The 22,040-nt window shown below is 36.2% G+C and overlaps 1 long non-coding RNA gene across 1 annotated transcript in view; it reads right to left on the bottom strand.

Moving 5' to 3' along the window:
• Positions 1–22,040, bottom strand: part of LOC148225348 (uncharacterized) — a 75,852-nt gene that overhangs the window by 46,767 nt on the left and 7,045 nt on the right. Inside the window, exon 2 of the long non-coding RNA XR_015802551.1 lies at positions 20,930–20,978. This is a non-coding gene — a long non-coding RNA (uncharacterized LOC148225348). The remainder of the gene's footprint in view (positions 1–20,929; positions 20,979–22,040) is intronic.

The raw sequence follows: 22,040 nt of genomic DNA on the forward strand, positions 1-22,040 counted from the left end.
ATATATGGCAATGCCTTTGTGCTTCATCAAAGTTGAACGTATTCAATAAAACACTGCGAGGGCATTCAATTTCCCATTTTCTTAACTTTTCTTTCGTCTCTATTGCAAAACATTTTTTCTTGTCTTTAGAACTGCTCTCCTGTTTTAAAAACAGTGGAAATGAATCTCTTTTACTCTTTGCAGGATTGTTTCAATAAATTAAGGGGGAACAAGTGGGAGGTTGAAATGAAAAACTGATTTTCATTTTATGATCTCAATAAAGTAATCTACTGATAGAAAGAAAAATCACACATCAACAAATCATACTGTAATACAATAAATCTTCCCTACCTTATGAGAGTCAGTGTCACATCAACAGGTTGAAAGTCAACAAATGCCATAAAGCTTAGATTAGTAGTTAAGTAGGGGAGGGGAGGAGGAAGCAGAGCAATCTCTCAGGTGTCCAAGTTTCTTTCACTCAGAAAAGCAGAAATGCTCAACACAGCAAACAGTATACACTTGCTACTCAGGAAAAAGCTTCTAAAATGGTATCCAAACTCCAATGCAAAAAATCTGTGAATCACACTCTTTCTTTGCCTTCTTCAGTAATTAGCTGCTTTATTCCTGAATACTTGTAAAAACACAAACACTTCAAAAACTTTAATGTTATTGTGTGTTCACATATTGTGTGAGTACATTTACTCACTTTCCATACCACTCCACTCTGATTTTTTTCAAAAGGAATCACATCATCTTCCTGAAGGCTTAATTTTTAATGCTTTGGTGGAGAGCACGGAGAAACAAGGAGTAAGGGGAAATGAAAGAGTGGCATCTCATCTACAGTATACCAGGTAACTTGTATGGGAAAAGAGCATTAAAAAAAAGAGCATTAAAGATGCATTACTGCAGCAGGTGTTATTCCAGAAATAATTTACTCTGGAAGCCCATTACCTACTCTGTGTCTCACATAAACGTAGGGGCAAGAGCCAGTCTCAGTGTTGAAGGGCAAAGTCACAAGTCCTTTCACATTAGCTAAGTGAGCATGGAAGTCTTTGAGCATGGAAGTCTTTCAGCAGCTTCTGAGGGTCTGAATGGAAGAGGGGATCTCAGTCCTAAAAAAAAAGAAAGATCTATTTCTTGGAGTACAGTTGAACACCTGTCATCTACTGGATAGTAACTGTGCAACCAAAGCACACCAAATGATGGCAGAAGCATTTCCAAAGGGGAAGAAATTATAATTTCCTCCTTGAGACTAGGAAATACATTTCTGTCATGACATTCTCATTCCTCAGTTATTTGCAATAAGTACTGTTAAGAGTGGGAAGAGTAAATGAATCAAAGTCAACAACCAGGAAGGAAAATGAAATTAATAATTGCTGTCAAATTTTTACACATTGATGAGGTTGTACAATAAATATACCACAGCAGGGTGATATTTGCATTGCATAATGAGAAGCAACATGTAATTAACTGAGGACATTCTCAAATGTCAAAACCTTGAGATACAGTCTTAAAATATAAGACTTGTGGTGCTTGTCATACCATTTGATTATTTGTCAGTCTAAATGTATGAACCTTACAACTCTTAATCACAAAGTGATTTCTAAAACCAGGTTGTGATCTCCCTGTACAAAGTAGCTGTCCAAACTTTTAACATGTACTACTTTCTATATCTTCAGCTGACTGCACAAACCTTAGCAAAAGTTATAGCTATACTGAAAATCTTAATGTTCCCACTGACACAAAAAATGCTGGAAAACTTTCCTTGTAGATATGTTTAAATATGACAGAAAATAAGGAAAGAAATGTTGTTGTGCAGAGACTTTCCCAGTTGGGGAAAAATATATCAGTTGCTGAGGTCCAAGTAACTAGTGGCTCCTATATGTCATTTCACTTCATTTTTATTATTTCATGCATGTGTAACTCTCCAGTTCTTCAGATTTACTCCAGTTTCACAGTCCTCTGAGCAAGCAGATGAGGCCCATCAGGTTAATACATTCTTATTCTGTACTCATGTATTTTAGTGTTCTTGCTTTTCAGACATTAGACTTTATTTATTTAAATGTGGCATTCACCCTTTAGTGCATTTATTACAAGGCTGACATTTTACAATTTTTTCCCATCAGAATCAACCAGGAGCATTAACTTTTATTGAGACCTTTATCAGAATTTACCTGAGTTAAAAGTTTTAAAGGCTACTTATCATTTAGATGTTGTGTTGACTTGTATAATTTTACTTCATTCTCTTTTTAGAAGTCACACGTTTTTCGAGGTGCGAAGGAAGAGTCCCAAACCGTACTGCTCTGTGACCTCAAAACGGGAAAGCAAAAGACTGCTTTGGGCAAATGGTGGGTGGGGTGTCCTTGGTAGGGGTTTTTAAGTTTTCTGATCCAGGAAAGAAAATTCTGTCTTCACTCAGAGGGAGAAGAAGCTGGAAACCCTTCTTATCCCATATTAATCTGTAAAAGAAGACCTCTCTGTTCTGCCATTCCATGTAGTAAAACGCATGTTGTGGAGAAGGAATTGGGTGCAGGAATGAAACAAGGAGTTAGAAAGAGATAATCTGGATTTTTTTATTAACTTGTCCCCCTGTGTCTTTCCTGAGACAAGGTCTCAGGAGAAAGGCTACAATCCATGTGTTCCTCGTGTTGTTGATGCCACTATCATTCCTGATATTTACACAGCAGCATGTTTTCCTAAAAGTTTTCTCCTTATAGTCAGAGCTGTTAAGTCCAATGAAATTAGTTTTGCTGTTACAAACTCTTCAGTCAAAGCAGAAAATACAAAGCAGAAAAATTCTGAGCACTTACTTCTTATTCTTCTAAAAGGAAAAATAATCAGAGAGTTGACATTGCATAAGTAATGATCTTGTTCCATTGGATGTTGTTGGCTGTAATAGCCACTTCAGAAGAGATGCTGTCACTGGTTTTCCCTGATTATGAACTCCTAAGTACTTGAGAAATTATTCATATTTAACAGGAAAGAGCTTAAATAACATTACAAAATTTGGAGCCATTAGGTAACTATTAACTGCCTGATGAAACAATTTGTTGGAGTTATACTGGAATTAAGAGCACCAGACAATATATGATTTGGTCATTTTTCTAGTTTCACAAACTCCACAACTTCCTTCTCAAAAGAACCCTGAAGTTTTCTTCACGGCCAAAAAATGGCCGCATAACCCTCAGGTGTACTTGTCAGTCAGGAACAAACCTCAGGAGCAAAGTCTCCCCTGAACAGACAAGGCACAGTACTCGGGGGGAGCACAGCGGCTGCCCTCTCTGGACAGGGATAGCAGCTTGCAGTCTGAATGTTAAGGAGCACCTTCCCCCTGGCAAATCCCTCTGCCCCTGACTGCCCCTGAAGCACAGCCTTTTCCACCAGGACAAATCCTGGGGCTCTAGGGGGGAAGTGCCTGCAAGGCTCTCTCTCTTCCCCAGTCACCACAATAATTCCTGCCCTGCTCAACTCTCACAACACAAGTGTTCAACAACAGTAAGGATTTTTTAAATTCGTCAGGGACGTATCCAAAGGTCTTTCTTTTCTGTCTTCTGTTTCAGGCTTTTTTTCTTTATTACAGTTTCTATTCTACAACATTTCCCAGCTCCTCTGCTACTGTCATGTTTGATATGGCCCCATCACAGCAAGTAATGTTTAATTTTAATATTGGCTTGTTTCTTTAATCATCTGATCACAAAGCACTTTAGGAAAAGGTTAGTGTTATATTTCCCATCTGTTAGATAAGAACAGAGGATCCGAACCTAGGATTCAACTCCTTTGAAACAGCTCAATGGGAATAGTGTATATTATTTCTCTATTAAAGCATAACCATAACATTCCCTATTTAAGCTTAACTAAAGACAAACCAAAATCCAAACAAAGCAGGTTTTCTAGGCTTAATAAGATAATTCTCTTTGGATTTTAAATGTCAGAGCAAGCATCGTTTGAAAATATTCTGTTAAGCTGTTTTTACCAAACAGACATTTGTGGGGATTCACTGTAAGAAAGATAGTTGTCTTTTCTCCACTTCCAGAATATCCCTTCTGAACCTGGCCCTGTCAAAAATCTTCATAATTCAAACTGATATTGGATGAAAGTAGAAAAAAAAAAGTTAAAAAAAAATCTCTGCATCATCCCTATTATGTCTGTGAATGTGATAAAGTATTTGAGAGAGATAAGCTAAAGGATTTCTAAGTTGATTGTAATATATTCCTGGCTGCATATAGATTTATAGTTTCTCCCAATGAAAGTGCTAGGTAGTGCTAAATTTAATTACAAAATTACTTTTACAGAAATTGCTAGTCTGGAAAGTAATCCCATAACTGATATTAATCTTTTATGTTTAAGAACTACATTTTTGGAGAGTTCAGTTTGTAGAATAAAATAGATTCTTCATACTGTCATCGAGATTATTTTTTACAATTTGAATGGATTTTATATTAAACTCATTCCACAACTAAAAAAATAGGCTATATGAATTTCTAATCTGAGACTAACAGGAAGATTATATAAAAATTAATAAACTCTGGCATTCTATGTATCAAGGAAACTTCAAAAATATTTTTTATATGTTCTTAATTTTCTTATGGGACATGATTAATTCTTATTCATAATTTCTTATGGCTGAGGATTAATTCACAGTCTGCCAAAAAACTATGCCTCTACTTTAAACCTGAAGAAGCACTGTAGTGCTTCTACATTATTTCACAATTATCAGAAAATATAAAACAAAATTTCTAGATCGTCAGCTCCATAACTTAGAAACCCTGGATAAGCTTATCAAAGTTCTTCTTTGCTTTGGAAAATCACAGGTTCTCAGCACAGTAAGTGCTTAACGTTTAGCTTCCTAATAGAGTGTTTACAGTATAGAGGTATATTGCAATTTTCCTTTAGGTTATGTTTACACTGGCTGCAAAGAGAAATCAGGCTTGAATGTTGGGGTTTAGTTTTAATTATTAAACCTTGATTACTGAGCATGATTTAACCTCTTGCTAACATTTGTAGTATGAAAAGCAAATTAAAAAAAAAATAAGGAAGGAAAAACAAAAACAAGTATGGAAGAGGAATAGCAATTCAAAGGGCAAACCAATGTCCAGTCTTTTAGCTAATGAAGTTGTAAAAGTTGTAGCTAGGACTGGACCCTGACAAGATTGAAATGGAAATACGTTGCAAGTGGAATACCTGAAATTTTCAATGTTATAGAAGTAAAAATAAAAAAACCAAAATCAATTGAAGCCACTTCATAATGAGACAGGATGTTAAAAAAAAGTCTCTAACCCAATATAAATTAATTTCAAAAAAATTTCAGGCATAATACATATACAGAAAATTCAAGTAGTGCACACAACTTTTCTAAACATTAGAATATTGGATATTTCTAAACATCCAATGTCTAAAGAGGGAATACAAAAAGGTTGGAGAAGGACAAGAAGGAATTGCCTTAAATTGAAAAAGGCTAGATTTAGATTATGTATTAGGAAGTAATTCTCTACTGTGAAGATACTGAGACACTGGCACAAGTTGTTCAGAGAAGCTGCAAAACCCTGTAAAGGTGTTCAAGGTCAGGTTGGATAAGGGTTGGAGCAACCTTGTCTACTGGAAGGTGTTACTGCCCATGTCAGAGGGGGCTCAAACTATGTTTGAGTTTTATGTTTGATTATGACTGAACTTTTCTGCATCGCATGGGAATTGTTCTCATCCTCGTTTACATGACAAAAAATACCATTAAAATGAAACTGGAAAATTAATCCAAAATTGCATAAAAACTTAAAATTAACTGTGAAATTGTGACTAATCGCCTTTACCAATTAGGACATATTGGTTAATGTCCAAAATATCCTGACTAACATTCTAAAACAGCAAAAACAGTACCACACCTTACTTCAGTTGGTTGAGAGATTAATAAAAGTGTTCAGATTATCTCATCTAATTTAAAACAAATGCCTCAGATATATGTTAGGACTTTCCATGACTACTAGTCCTCCTCTACCTGATCTATGTGTGGTCATAACAACCTGATCATGACCAGGCTACCTTGTAAGCACCAAGGCATTGACAACCCTCTGTCCAAGCCTATGACTGTTTTACATGAAGGACTTGAGCTACCTTTTAATGACAGAGAGAGGGCCTGGAACTTTACTGATAGAAGAAGAGCAGACAGAAGCTTTTGCATCAGCATGACTTGAGCAAAGTGGGCTCATTTTGAAAAGAAATGTAGTATAATAGTGTTAATCTGTCTAGAGGTCGCCAAGGACACTCAAGGATGGAAAACTATGAATAGTAAACTACTCGTGAAGACTTTAAAACTCACTGTCAGTCCTTCAAATTATATTCAGCAAATCAGTGTAGATGTGTGCCATGATAAAGGGAGCAAGTTGCACAACAAAGAGCAGCTCCTCACCAGAAAATAAAGCAGGTAAGGCTTGAACCCAAGCAAAATAAAATGATAATGTATTAAGCAAGTCACTCACATGCCAGTCCTCAAGGCAAAGACTAGAAAGCAACTGAAAACAAACTGCAAAAGAGAGAGAAACAGGCTCTTATATCAAACAGTCCCTGAGGTGTGTCAGACATCAGGGCTGAATCCTTCACCTCTCTTCTAAGCACATTCAAACTCTTCCAGTGAAATGAGTCTCAGGACAGCGTTGGACATAAAAAGAATGTTCTTTAGTACCCAGGCACTGGAAAATGGAAATTTTCTCACTAATATGCTGAGAGTGAGAATAACTATAGACCAAGTGTGACTAGAGATAAGAGACAAGCAGTTGCAACACCAGCAGGAGACAGGAAATGGTAAGTGCTGAACACCAAGAAAACGAATGCTCTCCATCTCTCAATCTGTCATTTCAATATAGACTAATTTGTAGCTCAATTAGCACTTTATGAGAATGTGAGAAATACAGGCTTAACTTCCTTCAGGCCAAAGTCTTATTTGAACTGAGGTGCCTCATTTCCTGCTCAGTTGTTATAAGATTTGTAGGAAAAGACCTATTAAACCCCCCTGCTTCCTTTGCTTTGCAGTCATTTTAGTGTATTTCAAAGAAGAATGTAAGCTAAAAAGGAGTGATTCTACAAATAATTTGGAGATACTTTGCCACTTTTTTTTGTCTTACAAAATGCAATTGCTAGAGCTCTGCAGGAAGGCTTAGATTGAATTCTGTTGCTCAGAGTAGGAGGAGATTCTGCCCTAGAAACCTAGGGAATTTTTGGGAACATCAAAGATATGTTTGCAACATCAGCAGGATAAGAGTGCAAGAAAAGTGCTGGACTGTAGTTTTGTATGACTGACTTACTGAATCCACCTACATTGTTCTTTACCATCGAGATCCCTTATTGGCTTTGCTCTTCATACTCGGTACTTTTAAGATTTTAAGATTATCTGTGGAAGGCAGTTTTGATATTGTTTCTTTTAACCGACTTTAAGAGAAACATTTTAGTGTGCCACCAGTGGTTGTTACCTGTCCTATGTGTACTACTGTGATGGCCTGAGCCCAGATAATAGCTAGGTACTCACTCAGTTGTTCACTTCCCTACAGTGGGCTAAGATAAAGAATTGGGAGGGTAAAAGTCAGGAAACTTAAGTGTTGACTTTAAGGCTGTTCAATAGCTAAAGCAAAAGCTACACAGAAGCAAAGCAAAGCAAAATAAAGTATTTATGCTCTGCTTCCCAATGTGGCACTACATAATCCTCTCTTCAGTCACTTCCTAGAAAGGAAGGCTTCATCACCTGTAAAAGTCACTTGGGAAAACAAACGCTATAACCACAGGTTCATAACCACCTCTTCCTCCTCCTTTCTCTGAGGTTTTATGGCTGAGGACAATGTCCTATGGTTTGAATGTCCCCCTGGTCAGTTGACATCACCTGTCACTGCAGTGTACCCTCCCTACTTCTTGCCCTTCATCATGCTAATTGCTGTGGGGAAGAGTAAAGAAAAGAGAAAATATTGTGGAAGTACTGTTCAGCAATAGCTAAAAAATTGACCAGCTGCTTTATTCACAAATCCAAAACACAGCATTATAGGGGCTGCTATGAAGAAAGTTAGCACCATTCCATCCAGACCCAATACAACAATTTACTTTGGATTAGCTTCCATAGAGTTTCAATATGGAAAAAAAAAATAAAGTGGCTTATTTGGTCAGACCCATTCTGAAAAATATAAAAATAAATTCATGCTTAGAATAGAGTAATAGACAGGCTAAAACACTGAATGTACACAGTTCTCAAAGAAATTCTCAGATAAGGGAAACAAAACTCTCCTCAGTGTAGAATCTAACTACCCAAGTTCTGAAACACCTACATGAATGAAAAAAGGGCAACTCTCCAATTGTTTTCTTAGGTGTCAATAGATGCTTTTAGACAGGTGTAAACCTCACTGTTATTTATTGTTCTGTATTCCCCCTGGAATTTGCCACTAGAACCTTATTTCAAAGTGAGGTTGATATATCCTTCATTAAGAATGAAAATGTGTGCTTTCTTTAATCACATATGGATAGTGCAAGATTTTAGGTTTTGATCTTACAGGCACTTGAATTTTTCACATTAGGAGTACCTGCTAGTTCCAATTACACTATTGGAATTGTGTGCTGTCTAAGTCGCTGTAATGGATGAGTCCAGTATTAGTCAATACAGAAAAAAATTTAAAAAAAAAAAAGCAAGAGGGAAACAGACACCAAACATTGTGTTATGGGTTCAGCATAAGCACTCCTGATTCATGGACATTTAGAGAGAATCTCCATGGAGTTTCAGAGCTCCTTACGCATTTACATGGTCTTTAAAGGAGGGATAGGAGGAGAGCAGAGTGAGACAATACATAATGATTTAGTGGCCTATAAGAGCACTAAATTGACTAGTGCATTTTAAGGGAAGAATCAGGATTTCCCATTCTACAACACTACAGATTATTACCACAATCCTAAGGAAAAGGTTTACACTGTAAGAGGACACAAATAAGAGACACTCTATTGTAAGCTCTGAAATATCCAAGGCTGAAGTAGTAGAAGGAGGAAGCTGTAAGATTTCTTTCTTGCCTCTTTTTATTGTGACCTTGAGGTCCCCACGACTCTATTCTAATAATTAAAAATATATGTATATAAACAGATGGAGTTGTCTCATTTTTTTTGTTCCTTCTGGGCATACCATAATGATAACACAGGAATGTTTATCTCAGCTAGTCTTTATCTCATTGTTTTAGTGGTAAAGTACACTTGACTTATTGGATTCTATATTTTTTGTTAAAACTTATTTTATTCTTATCAGTTTTATCTGAATCACTAGAAGTAAAAAAGGAGAGAATTTCAATTAGAGGAGTCTGGATAAAATAATTAACAAACAGTAAATTGCACGCAATAATTGTATTTCTCAAAGTATCTACAATAAAATATTTCTGCAGCTATTTGTAATGAGCAAAATACTTTCCAGAAGAGAAATAAAAAGAGAGTGAATATTATTAAGGGCCTAGTTTTCCATCTTGGTGACATTTTCATCTAAGTGAGTTAAATGTCCCAAAAAACAGGAGGACCAGACCTTTGCCTCAGTAGCTCAAGAAATGAAAATCTAGACAGATCCAGAGTGATGACAAATAAATAGCAGATCTTTGTAAATATGTGAGATCCCAAATCCAAACATCTTCATTTCAACATGCAGTTACAACTTCAGGGACATCATCCCAAACAAAATTAGAGGTCCATGGGGACACTGTAACTTAGGTAACTGACATTAACTCTCTAAAGGGAAGTGTTGAACCCACTTATTTTCATGTTCCCCCCATGTTTCAGTCTGCTTGCAGTTCTGTTTTCAGTCTGTATATTTCTGGAAAGTTCCTCTGAAAAGAGGGGGTTCTTTTTTATTTTTTTATCTGTTTCTACCATGAAGGTCACCTTTTGGTGAACATAGTCTTTTGAGTCACACATAGTTAAAGAAAGTAGAAATGTAGTCCTGGGGGCAAGACATGAAAAGCTCTGTACCAGTGAGTAACAGTTTGAAATGTCTCTCTTGCTCTGACTCGTGTGAGTATGTGTGTCAGCTCCCTTATGTGTGAGCAGCAGACCACGAACCACAGCAGGGACATCTCCTTCCTCCCACAGCAACCACAACAGAACAAGCTTTACTTGCGTCTGTATGCTGTGCATGCTTCTAGGAGCATCTCTTTACTTCCTTCCCTTTACAAACACCCATGCACTAACCCCAGGTAAACACCAAAAAGTATATTTATTCCTTTATAGCAATATTGTCAGCAGCTACTGTTCCAGAAGTTGTCAAAAAGAAAACTTCAGAAGAAAAATCCCCTAGATCTTGCATAATACATAACCTGATTGTCCTCTCATTCACACACATTCAAAGATCTGCTAGGGCATTTTATCTTTAATCACAGTTCACAGAGTTGTATCTCAGAAGGAAATATGATGGCTGAGATCACTTAAAAGCATATGGAAAACTACAATAGAAGAGAACCTATGGCTTTATCTATGCATACACACATCGGGCTTTTTTTATACTTATATCTCAAACAGATAGGTTAGACATAATTTCTATTTCCTTTACTCTTTTTTAAGTACTTCAACTCATAGACAGGAAAATAGTCGTTCTAAATGGCTGGTCATATATCAGCAAATTCTTCAGAAACACTGCCATACACTATTAAAAGAAAACATTTAAAAATATTTCCTCTATTTCTCATTTATTTAAATGCAGAGGGAAGAAAATCATAGCACAGAGATCTATGGGTTTCTAATAATTTTTTTAAACAAACTCTTGCTAAATGCTTTTTCAGATGTTTAATGCATTAATCTGCCTCGTAGACAGGTCTTTCAGTTCTATACTTGTATACTGTTCTTCTAGGTGAGATCAAGGAAACTGTGTTGTTTTGAGCCTCAAATTCCATCTGTAACCTTGGTTGATTCAGGCTGGCAATATAATTAGGAATGATTATGTGTCACTCCCACCAGCAAGAAATCTCAAAGTTAGGGAATTTTCTCTTTGCTGTCCCAGGTCACCATGTGACTTTTTTCTCATAATGCCTAGCAGTGATATCTCACTTGAGTGTAATGTCATAATACAGATTCCAGAAGTAAACAAATAAATTTGTCAATATTTTCGTGTCTTTAATCTTATTAGGAGTTTAACCATATGTTCTTATTTATTTTCGTATACTCCCTATGTTGGAGATTTACAAAACAGAATTACAAGTCTGTCCTGTTTATCTGTGTACTTTTAATGTACAGTAATGAAGAAAATATATTTCTACCCCTAATTTACTACGTTTTATGACAATTACTTTCTGGTACTGTACAGATACCAAGGACAACTCTTAGCTGCAAATCCCACACCTGAAACCTTACGCTCATTTCACAGAGCAAAATGACAGGAGCTCACATCAGTCAAAAACTCAAAGATCAGAAGACTTTGAAACTTGAAGAAAAAATCCAGGTTTTATGTGAATACGAACTAGAACGCTTCTTAAACGGAGAAAGTTCAAAGTGACTGAAAGTCTGAATAAATATAAAAGATGGATACATTGTTCTTTTTCTTCACTATCCTTTAAGACATTGAACCAACTTTTAATTTTAATGACTTCAATCATTTTCTGAGCTGTAGCGAGCCCTGCTTCATCTCTCCAGTCCTCAGGCCATTCCCAACATCAGGACCTCTTGCACTCCCAAGTTCATCACTTGACCTGTACGTCTCTCTGCTGAAACTTTTACAGTTTCTCCCTCTGACCTTCAAGGAAAAAGCAACTTCTCCTTCCACACCAGTCCTCTGGACTACCCCACTCTATTCAAACAAAAACTGAAGAACAATGGAATTGAAAATAGTTGTTGGCACCAGGAGGAAGTTACAGGTCACCAACATGTGGCTCCCAGTAAAACCATGCAATTGAGCTCTGAAAAGATGACAGTCCCAGTGTCTGTCCCAGTTCCTCCCTGTGGCACCAGGGCTTTTCCCAGGGCCGCAGGTCATAGCTCCATGCTCTACACCTTTTGATGCTGCACACATGAACTACAGACAGCGTTTTACTGGGAAACCACACTCTGCTTTACTTGGGTCACACTGTCATCACTAAAGACATCTGAGCTACTCCTTCCTCCACCACCTCATGGGAGCATGAATAAATGCACCGTCATTGCATGCACAAACACAAAATCACATCTCAAACAATACACATCCCTTAACTTAAAGGTAAATATTATGGCAATTCAAACTTAACTCAGTTACATCTTCAGAAGAGTCAACTGCAGCAGGTACCTGAAGTCAACAGGTAAATCCTTTTCTTTCCAGAAGTTTCTGGAATTCAAACATAGCAAGCTGTTCTGGAGAACAGCAAAGCAGCTGCATGTGGGAGAGGAAGATAATGAGCAGGTCACCTCTTCAGATGTCTGCATAGGTATATAACATTTATATATGCCTTCTAGGCATTTCCTCTGAGGAGCTGCAGTGGAAAAACAGAACTGCTTGTGACAAAGTGACAGCTGGGGGGAACACTGGAGGCAGAGGACCATGGAGACAGAATAAGGACACTTTAATTGATGTTCTTGGAAAAGAGGCTTCCATTGCACCTTTACTGATTCAGAAATGTTGTCCTGAATTTGTTATGGAAATGTGTAATTTATCAGGAAAGGACTGGCTCAATCCCATGGCATTCAAATGGCTGACCACACCTCAGGTCTCATTGCAGGTGATCCAAGGGTTTCACCTTCAGGATATCAAGGTACCCTTTTTTTCTTGCAGGGAACACAGCTCAGAACTGAAAGATGCAGAACTATTTTTAAATATATACTTTATGTGGTTAGAAAGAGTTGTTTCCTTTTATTAATCCAGGAAAGCCTGAAGTATTTAATTTAGGAGTATGCAAATCTGTTCTCATGTAGTCTTGATTTAGCAAAGAAAGGAATTAAGAGATTATCAGAAGTCACTAACTCATCTTACTATTAAGAATACAATCTGTTCAAGAAGAATTACACCATAAAATTAATTCAATAATCTATGACCTTTCCTTTTCCTCCCTGGAAGAATTAGTATCATTACTACAGAGAAAATTTTCACCTTTCCTTGAGATCAGCATTTTACTACAAAAATATAAATTTCTCAAGGGGGAAAGAAAGGTGTTTATAACTCACAATGTAGTAAGTTTCAAGGCTGGAGAATCCTGTCTGTCATGGTTTTGACCTACTTTGTGATTGGAGAGTAGGATCATCCATCAAAGGACAACACAGAGAATCACAACTGCCCAACAAACTTCAGGTATGTATGTGCAGCCATCAGTTGCACTATCTCTGTGGCACTGTTGATGCCTGAACACAGTTTTCTAATTAAAAACAAACTAAAAACCAAACTGAATGACAGATATTATTAAATCAAAATTTCAACATGCTTAGTTCCTAGAGATGAGTGCCTGAGACCCTTTCAAGAAAACCTTCCTGTTTCCTGAAAATTGAGCTGTCTTGCTCAAGGCTGGGTTTCTAATCACAGTGCAGAGCAAAAGGCCACCAAGCAGCTCTTGCTGATATTTGCAGTGTCAGTGTGCTGGTGTGCTCACACCCTCGGTAGCACTGTGCTAGTATTTTCAGCTGGGAATAGATGGGAACTTGTGAGCAGTTTATGAAGAAGTGGAGCAGAGGAGCAGCCACTTCTTCTCCCGTGCGCAGAGTTCATGAAAGCCCAAATTTTGTCACCAAATGTAGATGGAGCTGCCATCAGCATAATATTCCAAAATAGCAACAGCAATAATATTCCAAAATAGCAACAGCAAGTGTGCACAAGTCACATATAGGGCTGGGAAGAGGACAAAGGAGGCTGGTGACAGATCTGAAATCTTCTCTTTACCTTACATATGCATTTTTCACAGCAAAACCAAGAAGCACAGAAAAACCGAGCAGGATTTTCCCTTTCCCTGTTGGCCATGAAATAACTAAAATAAATTATTAAGATATAGATGTGGTTAGACCTTATTAGAAAGTATTTAACCACTCACACTTTTTTTCCAATAAATTTTTTTAAAGAAATATTTAATTCTGCATTATGTAGGGGACATAGCTAGACATGGTAAGTAACTTCTTTACAAGAAGGGATAGAATATAAACTACATTTTCTGCAAGGAAAATTTAAGCATAAGTATACATAAAGCATATAGAATAAAATAAATATTATACTCCATCATAAGTAAAATAAAAAATAACTGGTAATACAAGCAAAGCTTAGAGTGGCATAATTGCTTATCATGAGAAAGTTTCCCATACCTACAGCTATTTTCAAGGATTATTACTCATAGTCAATTGAAAGCAACAAGAATATTCCTGCCTAAAATTGGGGTTTTTTTCTTACATATGTAAATCAATATCTTGCTCATGATGGTGATGGTTGAGTGACAAAGCTGAAGAGAATGAATGGAGCAAGCAGAACTTGGGAAGCTTTTCCACCACACTTTACTTCTGTCTGTCAACTTTTGTTAACTACTGGCCAATAAAGGCCTTTCAGCATTTAATTATTTAGAGAGGGGCTCCAAAAATCATCCAGAGGAATGTCAAATATAAATAATATTTTGTGATTTTTAGAAACCATTCTCAAATTATTAAACAATTTGAGCACTTTAATCAGCTATAATACTCAGTACTGAACTACTTTGAGTGTTATCTAGACACTCAGTGTCACCTATAGGTTTATCTTTGTAGTAAGCTCTGTGGTAAAATCAGCAGATATGCATAGGTTTTTGCAGCTTTGGAGGAGCACTCTGTCATTTGGCTCTACCTGTTCTTCTTGGGAGTCATTTATGTTAGTACCTGTGCAATCCAGAGGGACCTTAAATAAAATGCAGACATGAAAATTCCCAAACTAAGGAAGATTGAAATGGCATTCAGACCTTTACACTCTGCTTCCTGGCACTGACCAGACTCAAATCCTTGCTTTGAAACACTGCATTTCTTGCATAGTTTCAAGTCCAGATTTGAGTTTTGCACATGAAATCCAAGACTACAGTCTCAAAAATTTTTAATGAGATGGTTTAATAGGAAAAACTAAACACAGAGTGCATTAGAGACACTAAAGTGCTTGTTACTTCCCCAGTCTTCCACAGAACAGCCTCCCATTTTTTCACCAAAGAAATGTCTATATATTTCCCCAGAAGCATTCAAAATTGCAATTATACAATGGGATTGTGAGAAATATGTCAAATTATTATTCCTGTTTCCTGACTGAATTAATTTCTCATGAATACTTCCTAGTGTTCAAATATACCTGAACAGCAAAACATGGAAAGAATGTCAAGTGTCAACAAGAGTTTTGTTTGGTAAACTGCTCCATAATCTTTCTTTTCTGTATTTTTTTTTTTTTGCAATAGCTCTTTGTTGACTTTTACAAAAAGACAAAACAAAACCAAAAACAACCAAAAAAGGGACCAGTTATCTATTTGTTAAAGCATACATCACACTTACTCTTTCTTATAAAATATCAACTCCTTTCTACAATGCTAAGAATTGTTCCTGCTTACACAAAGAACTCACAAAACTCTTCTGAGCTGTAGAATTTCTTTAAGGAAATAAAAGGCCTACTTAAACTGTTAACTTTTATGTTTCATCAAGAGTTACAGCAGACATCAAATTTAAAAGTACTTTACGTTATTCCTAGACTTCTAATGGGGCAACTTCAGGTTTTATATAATTAAATTTAATACTGCAAAATGAAGCTTGTCAATCCACATTGCCATATTGAATTTTTTAATATACATTCTCCAAATAAAGAAACATACCACACCATAAAAACAAAAAATAAAATTTTCTTATGGCTATAATGGTGATAATAGCTTATGGTTTAGATCAAATCATCAAAGATGCTAGTAAAATTGGACAGCTCCTGCAGTCTCAAACGACACAGCTTTTATGGTTTTTATTGATTTAAGGTTTAAATACAATAAATGAAAGAAGCATACTAAAAATTAATATTAGATAATGAAAACAGGGGCCAACACATTAATAAAAACTATACCTAAAAGACAGCTTGGACTTCTCAGAAACGACGGTGTTAAGAGCTACATTATTAGGAAAGTAAAAGGTATAATACTGCTACTTAAATCCTGACAGAGCAGACAGACGGTCTAAAAAATTTCCAAGTTTTATCTCACAGATAAAACCAATTTTTACTGATGAAATATGGTCCCTGGAACCAACAAAGCTCTCAGACTCTGGAAACTCTTAAGCTAAAGAGTACTTGTCCTATGGAAAAGGATTTCAGGTGTCCATTCTCCATACCATTGCAGTGCATTCTCAAAAACTCAAAAAAAAAAATGTTTTAAAACCCTCCTAGCACAAGGTGAAATCTCAAACTTTGAGAGTAATCCAGGTGAAGACATTTTCTCAAGGCAGAGCAGGCATATACCTTCTCCTCTGGGAATACAGAAAGTCTGGTTTGTAGTGAACAGCTTTTCCTACATCCACAAAACAAAATAAATCCCAAATACACTGAAAAAAAGTACTCAGGACATCATAGGTATTTCACCTGTACTGAGCATGCTATTCATCTTGAAAGAACTTTAAAGATTATGCTTAGTCTAAGCTAATTATTCAGGCACTTTCTGTAGGCAGTAGGAGAAAGGGACATCTCCACACAGCAATTCATCCTGTAACTCGTAAATCCTTGTATAAATGTCTATCAGCAGGATGGAATTATCAGAGATTCACTTTTTACCATAGGGATATATAAATTAGATGACCCATCTAACTTATTAGATAAATAAAGTGTAATGAATCCTACTGTGAATTGGTTGCAGTGACACAGAACTTTTAACAACTTTAAAATGCTGAAAGATGCATTGAGAGATGCAAAAATACTTCACAGCCACTATAAATGGTAATACTGATTAAACACCTTCTACAACAGTGGACTGAAAATCAGTGTCAGAATCCATCAGTTCAATGCTCCTCCTCCAGTGCTCTTGTCACTGACAGCTCATGTAACACAAAACAGCTCTTCTCCTAATTGTTTGTCCCCCCACCCCACTTTTTCAAATCAGAAAATGTGAGGAATATTTCCATCTGTATTGCATCTTAAACTCTACAGGTACAAAGGGTAAACAGGTTCCACATCCAAGTTTTTCTGATGTAATTCCCTGTACAGTAATTTAAAATGAAACCTTGAAAAATTTCTAGTAGAGCAAGAGGTGGTCTTTCCACTCAAGAAGCTGAAAGGAATGAGAATAAATGTAGAATAACAACCCCACTCTGCTAATGAAACAATTTGTGTTACTTCCTTATTAAAGTATCTAGTGCTGTTATATCATTATGCTTTGAAAAAAATTCTGAAAATCAATTAATTTGTCACTGGAAAGTAATGTCGCTGTCCTGCCACTGTTGCTCTTGTTCCTGATAATAACCACTATTTATTTTTAAGCCCTTATGTTATTTCCTGAAGAGGTTTAATTAATTGCCTGAGTCTCTTCAGCACAAAAGCTCTTCTTTCTTAATTTTTTCCCCTTTTCAGAGAATGACTTTCAAATAACACTTTATTTCAATTGCAAATGAGTTCAAACTTACTGGACCTTTAAAGAATTCATAAATCTGAGTAAGCCAGGTTTAACTTGAATCTACACACTGAAGAGAGCTTTGCTGCATGATTTCTGGACTCTTTTGCTGTACTGACATTTTGCAATGAACTGTACTCTTAGCAGGTGTCTTTTGCAACCCCATACCTTTTCTTTGTGTGTTCTAACATACAGCTCTAACCAGCTTCAGTATGCTCCACAGAGAACTGGCTGACAATTAGACCAGCAGGGACTTAATTACCACAATGCTACACTGAACTTCCTACTTCATGCATTTAAAAGAGGGATATGGTCACATTTATGCAATCAGTTATGTATCAAATTGTTTACAAGCATACAAAAGGTAGTGGCATTACATCAAAATCTTCTATTTGTTCACTGTAAGGATATAACGTACACACACATTTATGGTTCAAGTAGTTGATTTCCCATAACTGAAGAGCCTGAAATATTTCATAAATGTCTTATTGTTAAAAGAGAGCTTTGAACTGGTAAAAAAAAATTGAGTGAGGAATATTACATGAATGCCTGTAAGTGTCCATGTGTTGGTGTGGTGCTGACAAAGCTAAAAAAACCCCAACCTGCTTTTGTCCAGAGATTATTTTTCTCTATCTCATAGCAAATGCATATCCACTATGAATTCCAGTCACATCTGACGAAAAGCAGAGACCTTTCCCAGCCGCTCCTAAACCAATGTCCTATGCCACTGCAGTAGTGGAGAAATCAGCATGTCATTCAAATTCTTGAAGGGCGGTGTGGAAAAAGGGAACCTTAAGTAAGAGAGGTTGCAAGTAGATTGAAGAAGAAATATATTTCATTATTATATTTTTATTTCTCTCATCACAATATTCCCATCCAGTAAACACAATGGGAATACAAACAGCTCTTAAGGAGGAGAGCTTTTTAAATTTAATTTAAAACTCAGTCAAGTTATTGTGGCAAATGTTGCTGTGTATGTTCTTAATAGGATAGGATGATTAAATTTAACTTAGCCTATAGTGAAAGCTACAGCACAGGAAATAAAAATTACTTAGTATATCTAATAGGTGTACTATGAATAATTGAAATGTAATTGTACTCATTTTTTGTCATTGATATATTTGGACGGGAAAGAAACTTGTATAGAATTGCACCTTTGAGCAACTCTGTCATAAACCATCTCAGTTATATGTCACACTCTGTGTTAGAAAGAGATCTGTTCTGGATAGAAAACAAATGCTGCAAGAAGCAGGTGTCTGTCGGGGCCCTGAACAGTTCTTTTATAATGCAATGTGCTTTTGCAGGCTTCCCCAGAAATCACTAAGTCCTTGCTAAGTTTCTCTATTATTTTACATACATTCTTCACAGAAACAGACTACTTAGCATTTAAGATTTAAGTTAGCAATTTTAGCCTTCAGGTAACACCTGAATGTTTGAGAACACACATATTTTAAAATCAGTACCAAGTACTGCCACCCTTTTCTGCAGAGTTCTTGGTGCTGTCCTCTCCCTCATGGGGCTGAGAGGGAAGGAGCTATTACTGGCAAGTCATTCAGCAAACTTCAGTGTCACACCACAGCACCTGAATGCAGCTGTTAATGCCCATTTTCTTCCTTAGGTGTTGTGTGCTTGTAGATAAAAATGGAGAGATCTATTTTATGTTGAAATTTATAGCCAAATATAGAGTATACAAAAAACAACTGAATTGTATAACTTTATAAATTGTCAATTTATCTGTGGTGACCAATTTTGCCAAAATACCTTCACCATAAATTCATCTCATTATGAAATCCTATAGGTTTATTGTTAGGAAATATTTTTCTGCATAATTACTTTCCAGTATAATTCAAACCATCCTACCTGTCCACATGCTTGTCAGATTCTATGACTCTCCCAGATAGGAGGAAGTAACTGGGGTAGAACTTCTTGCCAGGTTTCTTTTTTTTTAATGCTGATATTTATGATAATTTAGTAATAAATCACATAATATATCACACTGAAATCATATAGCTATCTCAAATCTCTCCTTATTTAATAGAGTACACAGAATATAGTTAAAAATGTTAACTTGAAAGTAGGAGGTTATGCTGTGGTGTTGAAGTAGTTATCACTTCAATCATAAACGAATTGTGGAGATTTTTTAGTGGGATGGCTTTTCTAGTTGAGAACCCACGGATTGCTCTCAATATTTTACTCTCTCCATCTATGTTATTTAATAGAAACTTACTTTTTGTGCTTGTCTGTCTTTGTAATTCTTGTCTTTTGAATTGTATAAGAATTATGAATTATATTAAGAAAACTTCTAAGCTCTTTTACAATACCAGCAGGCCAAGAGCTTTCTATCATCTATCTGGGTTCTTGGTGAATGTAGGGGGAAGGAACATCAGCATCTCTGTAATGTAGCTGAAATGCAAAGAACTGCTGGTTTGTAAAGCTTAGGTGAGTCTCTACATGTGATGTATAGCCACATGTATAGATCTAAGACAAGGTCAATTTTCATTTTCATTTTGGTTTCAGATCATTTGCACTGGGGAGGATATAATTTACTATCCTGTAGGTCTATAATTTTCCTCTTCATTTCTTCTCCCTTTCTTGATTCACTTTCCTGGTAACTTGACAATTTCTTTCACAGAGGTGACAGTGTAGATCTGAAGCTGTTGCAAATATTTGGTAGTAATTTATATCAGCTTAGTATCTAGTCCAAAATAGCATGAGCAATAGAACTTCAAGTACTCTAAATAGCAACACAAAACATCAGTTTTGGTTAAAATATTAATTGTTTCCATTTTGTTTTGGTTATGATCCCCACAGTTTCTTAGGGATTTTTAGTTTTGGTTTTTTGTTTTGTTGTGAGGGGTTTTTTTTAATTTCATTCAAAGCTTTTTTTATTTTTATTTTTTTTATTACAAATCTGATTATTAATTTTCTCACCTTCATCTTCATGGGAAACTGCATATATGTGGGAGAGAAACATGGAAAACCCATTTTGTTCATAATTCATCTCCAGACTATGGAGACAAAATGCGCAGGGATCCTTTGGGATTCTCAGACAAAATCTACTCAATATCCAGGTCTATAGCAATCCCATCCCTGATAAAGGAGTAGGTTTGATTTACACCAAACAAGATTCTCCTTGAATTCCAATCTTATGCAATTTATTTCTTTATGGTTTGAAGTAGGTAAATTTGATGATTTTTTCATATTTTGTAAGAAAGTTTTACCTAATGTTAAATTCTGAATTAATGTATTTTATTAAAAAAGTCCTCTCCAGAGCCATTTGTAAAATTTTATTTAGCATATGTCCCAGGCGTGATCGGCTATCTAAGAGATATCATTTTTGGGGTTTTTAACTGTCTTAATTTTGGAAGTAAAATGAAATAGTTTTATGCAATTAGCACATAGAAAAAAACCCAAAATCTGATGCAAACAAGAAAACAGATTCTTACCTTACTTCATTGTCCCTTCTTCTTTATTTTCATTTTCTTGCTTCATTTCCTTGTCACCAAATAAAAAGGAAAACATTATTGTAAATTAATTTCTCAAATACTCCTATAACTCAAGTATGCATATAAACCTCCTAAAAAAAAAGCTGTGTCTAGTGCTGTCACTTTTATGCAGAAGTCATCTTTCATATGTGTGCACATACTGAAATAACCACAGGGACTGCTCTATGTGACAGGGGACAATTGGCAGGTTATTCTTTATTCCAAAGCTCATTTATTTCTTTATTTATAACTTTTTAAATTCTGCCTTTAATTTGAAACTCATCATAATTTTTTCTTCCTTCCATAGAGGGGAGTAATCTCAAGAATTTCACACATTTCTTGGTGGTTTGTTTTGGGGGTTTTTTTGTTTGTTTGTTTTGTTTTGTTTTGTTTTGTTTTGTTTTGTTTTGTTTTGTTTTGTTTTGTGGTGGTTTTTTGGGGGGGTGTTGTTGTTGTTCTTATTGTTGTTGTTCTTATTGCTGTTGCTATTTTTTTGCTCTTGTCTCCCAACCTGAGACTCTGACTTTGAAGCACTCCTAAGTCTGCTCCACCAATATCCACACTGAAGGATCTCAGGTAAATAAATCAGACAGCAAAAATGAACAAAGGTTTCTAAACCATCCTTTCCACAGACTTTCACCTCGATGGACTGTGCATGTCCCTCACTCTCAAAGGTGTAGTGCCTACACTTCCTTCACTTGGAGCCTACTGAATGTGCTTCCCATCGTGCAATGAGCAGAAAACATTTCAGATCTTACAACATCCTCTGTCTCCTACAGTCATTCACAAAAATGAGATGTAGCAGAGATACAGAGTGTAAGCAGAGCTTACACTGCTTGAGTCTGCATTTGAGACATAACTGGTTTATTTTCAATTTCATGTGCTTGTGCCATATCTGTCAGCTTTCATACCTCTAAAAACTCTCAGCCTAGCAGGCAGCTCTTCACATGCTCCTCCAAAGCCTGGCTTTCTGACTACTGCTATCTGACACAAACAAGCCTTGAGTGAAACATGTTGGAGGTGTTTTTCTATAAACTAGGTATGACATGTATTCCTGCCAGAAAGATGCCAC

The sequence above is a fragment of the Sturnus vulgaris genome, chromosome 1 (assembly GCF_052056855.1).
Source record: "Sturnus vulgaris isolate bStuVul1 chromosome 1, bStuVul1.hap1, whole genome shotgun sequence".
Taxonomy (NCBI): domain Eukaryota; kingdom Metazoa; phylum Chordata; class Aves; order Passeriformes; family Sturnidae; genus Sturnus; species Sturnus vulgaris.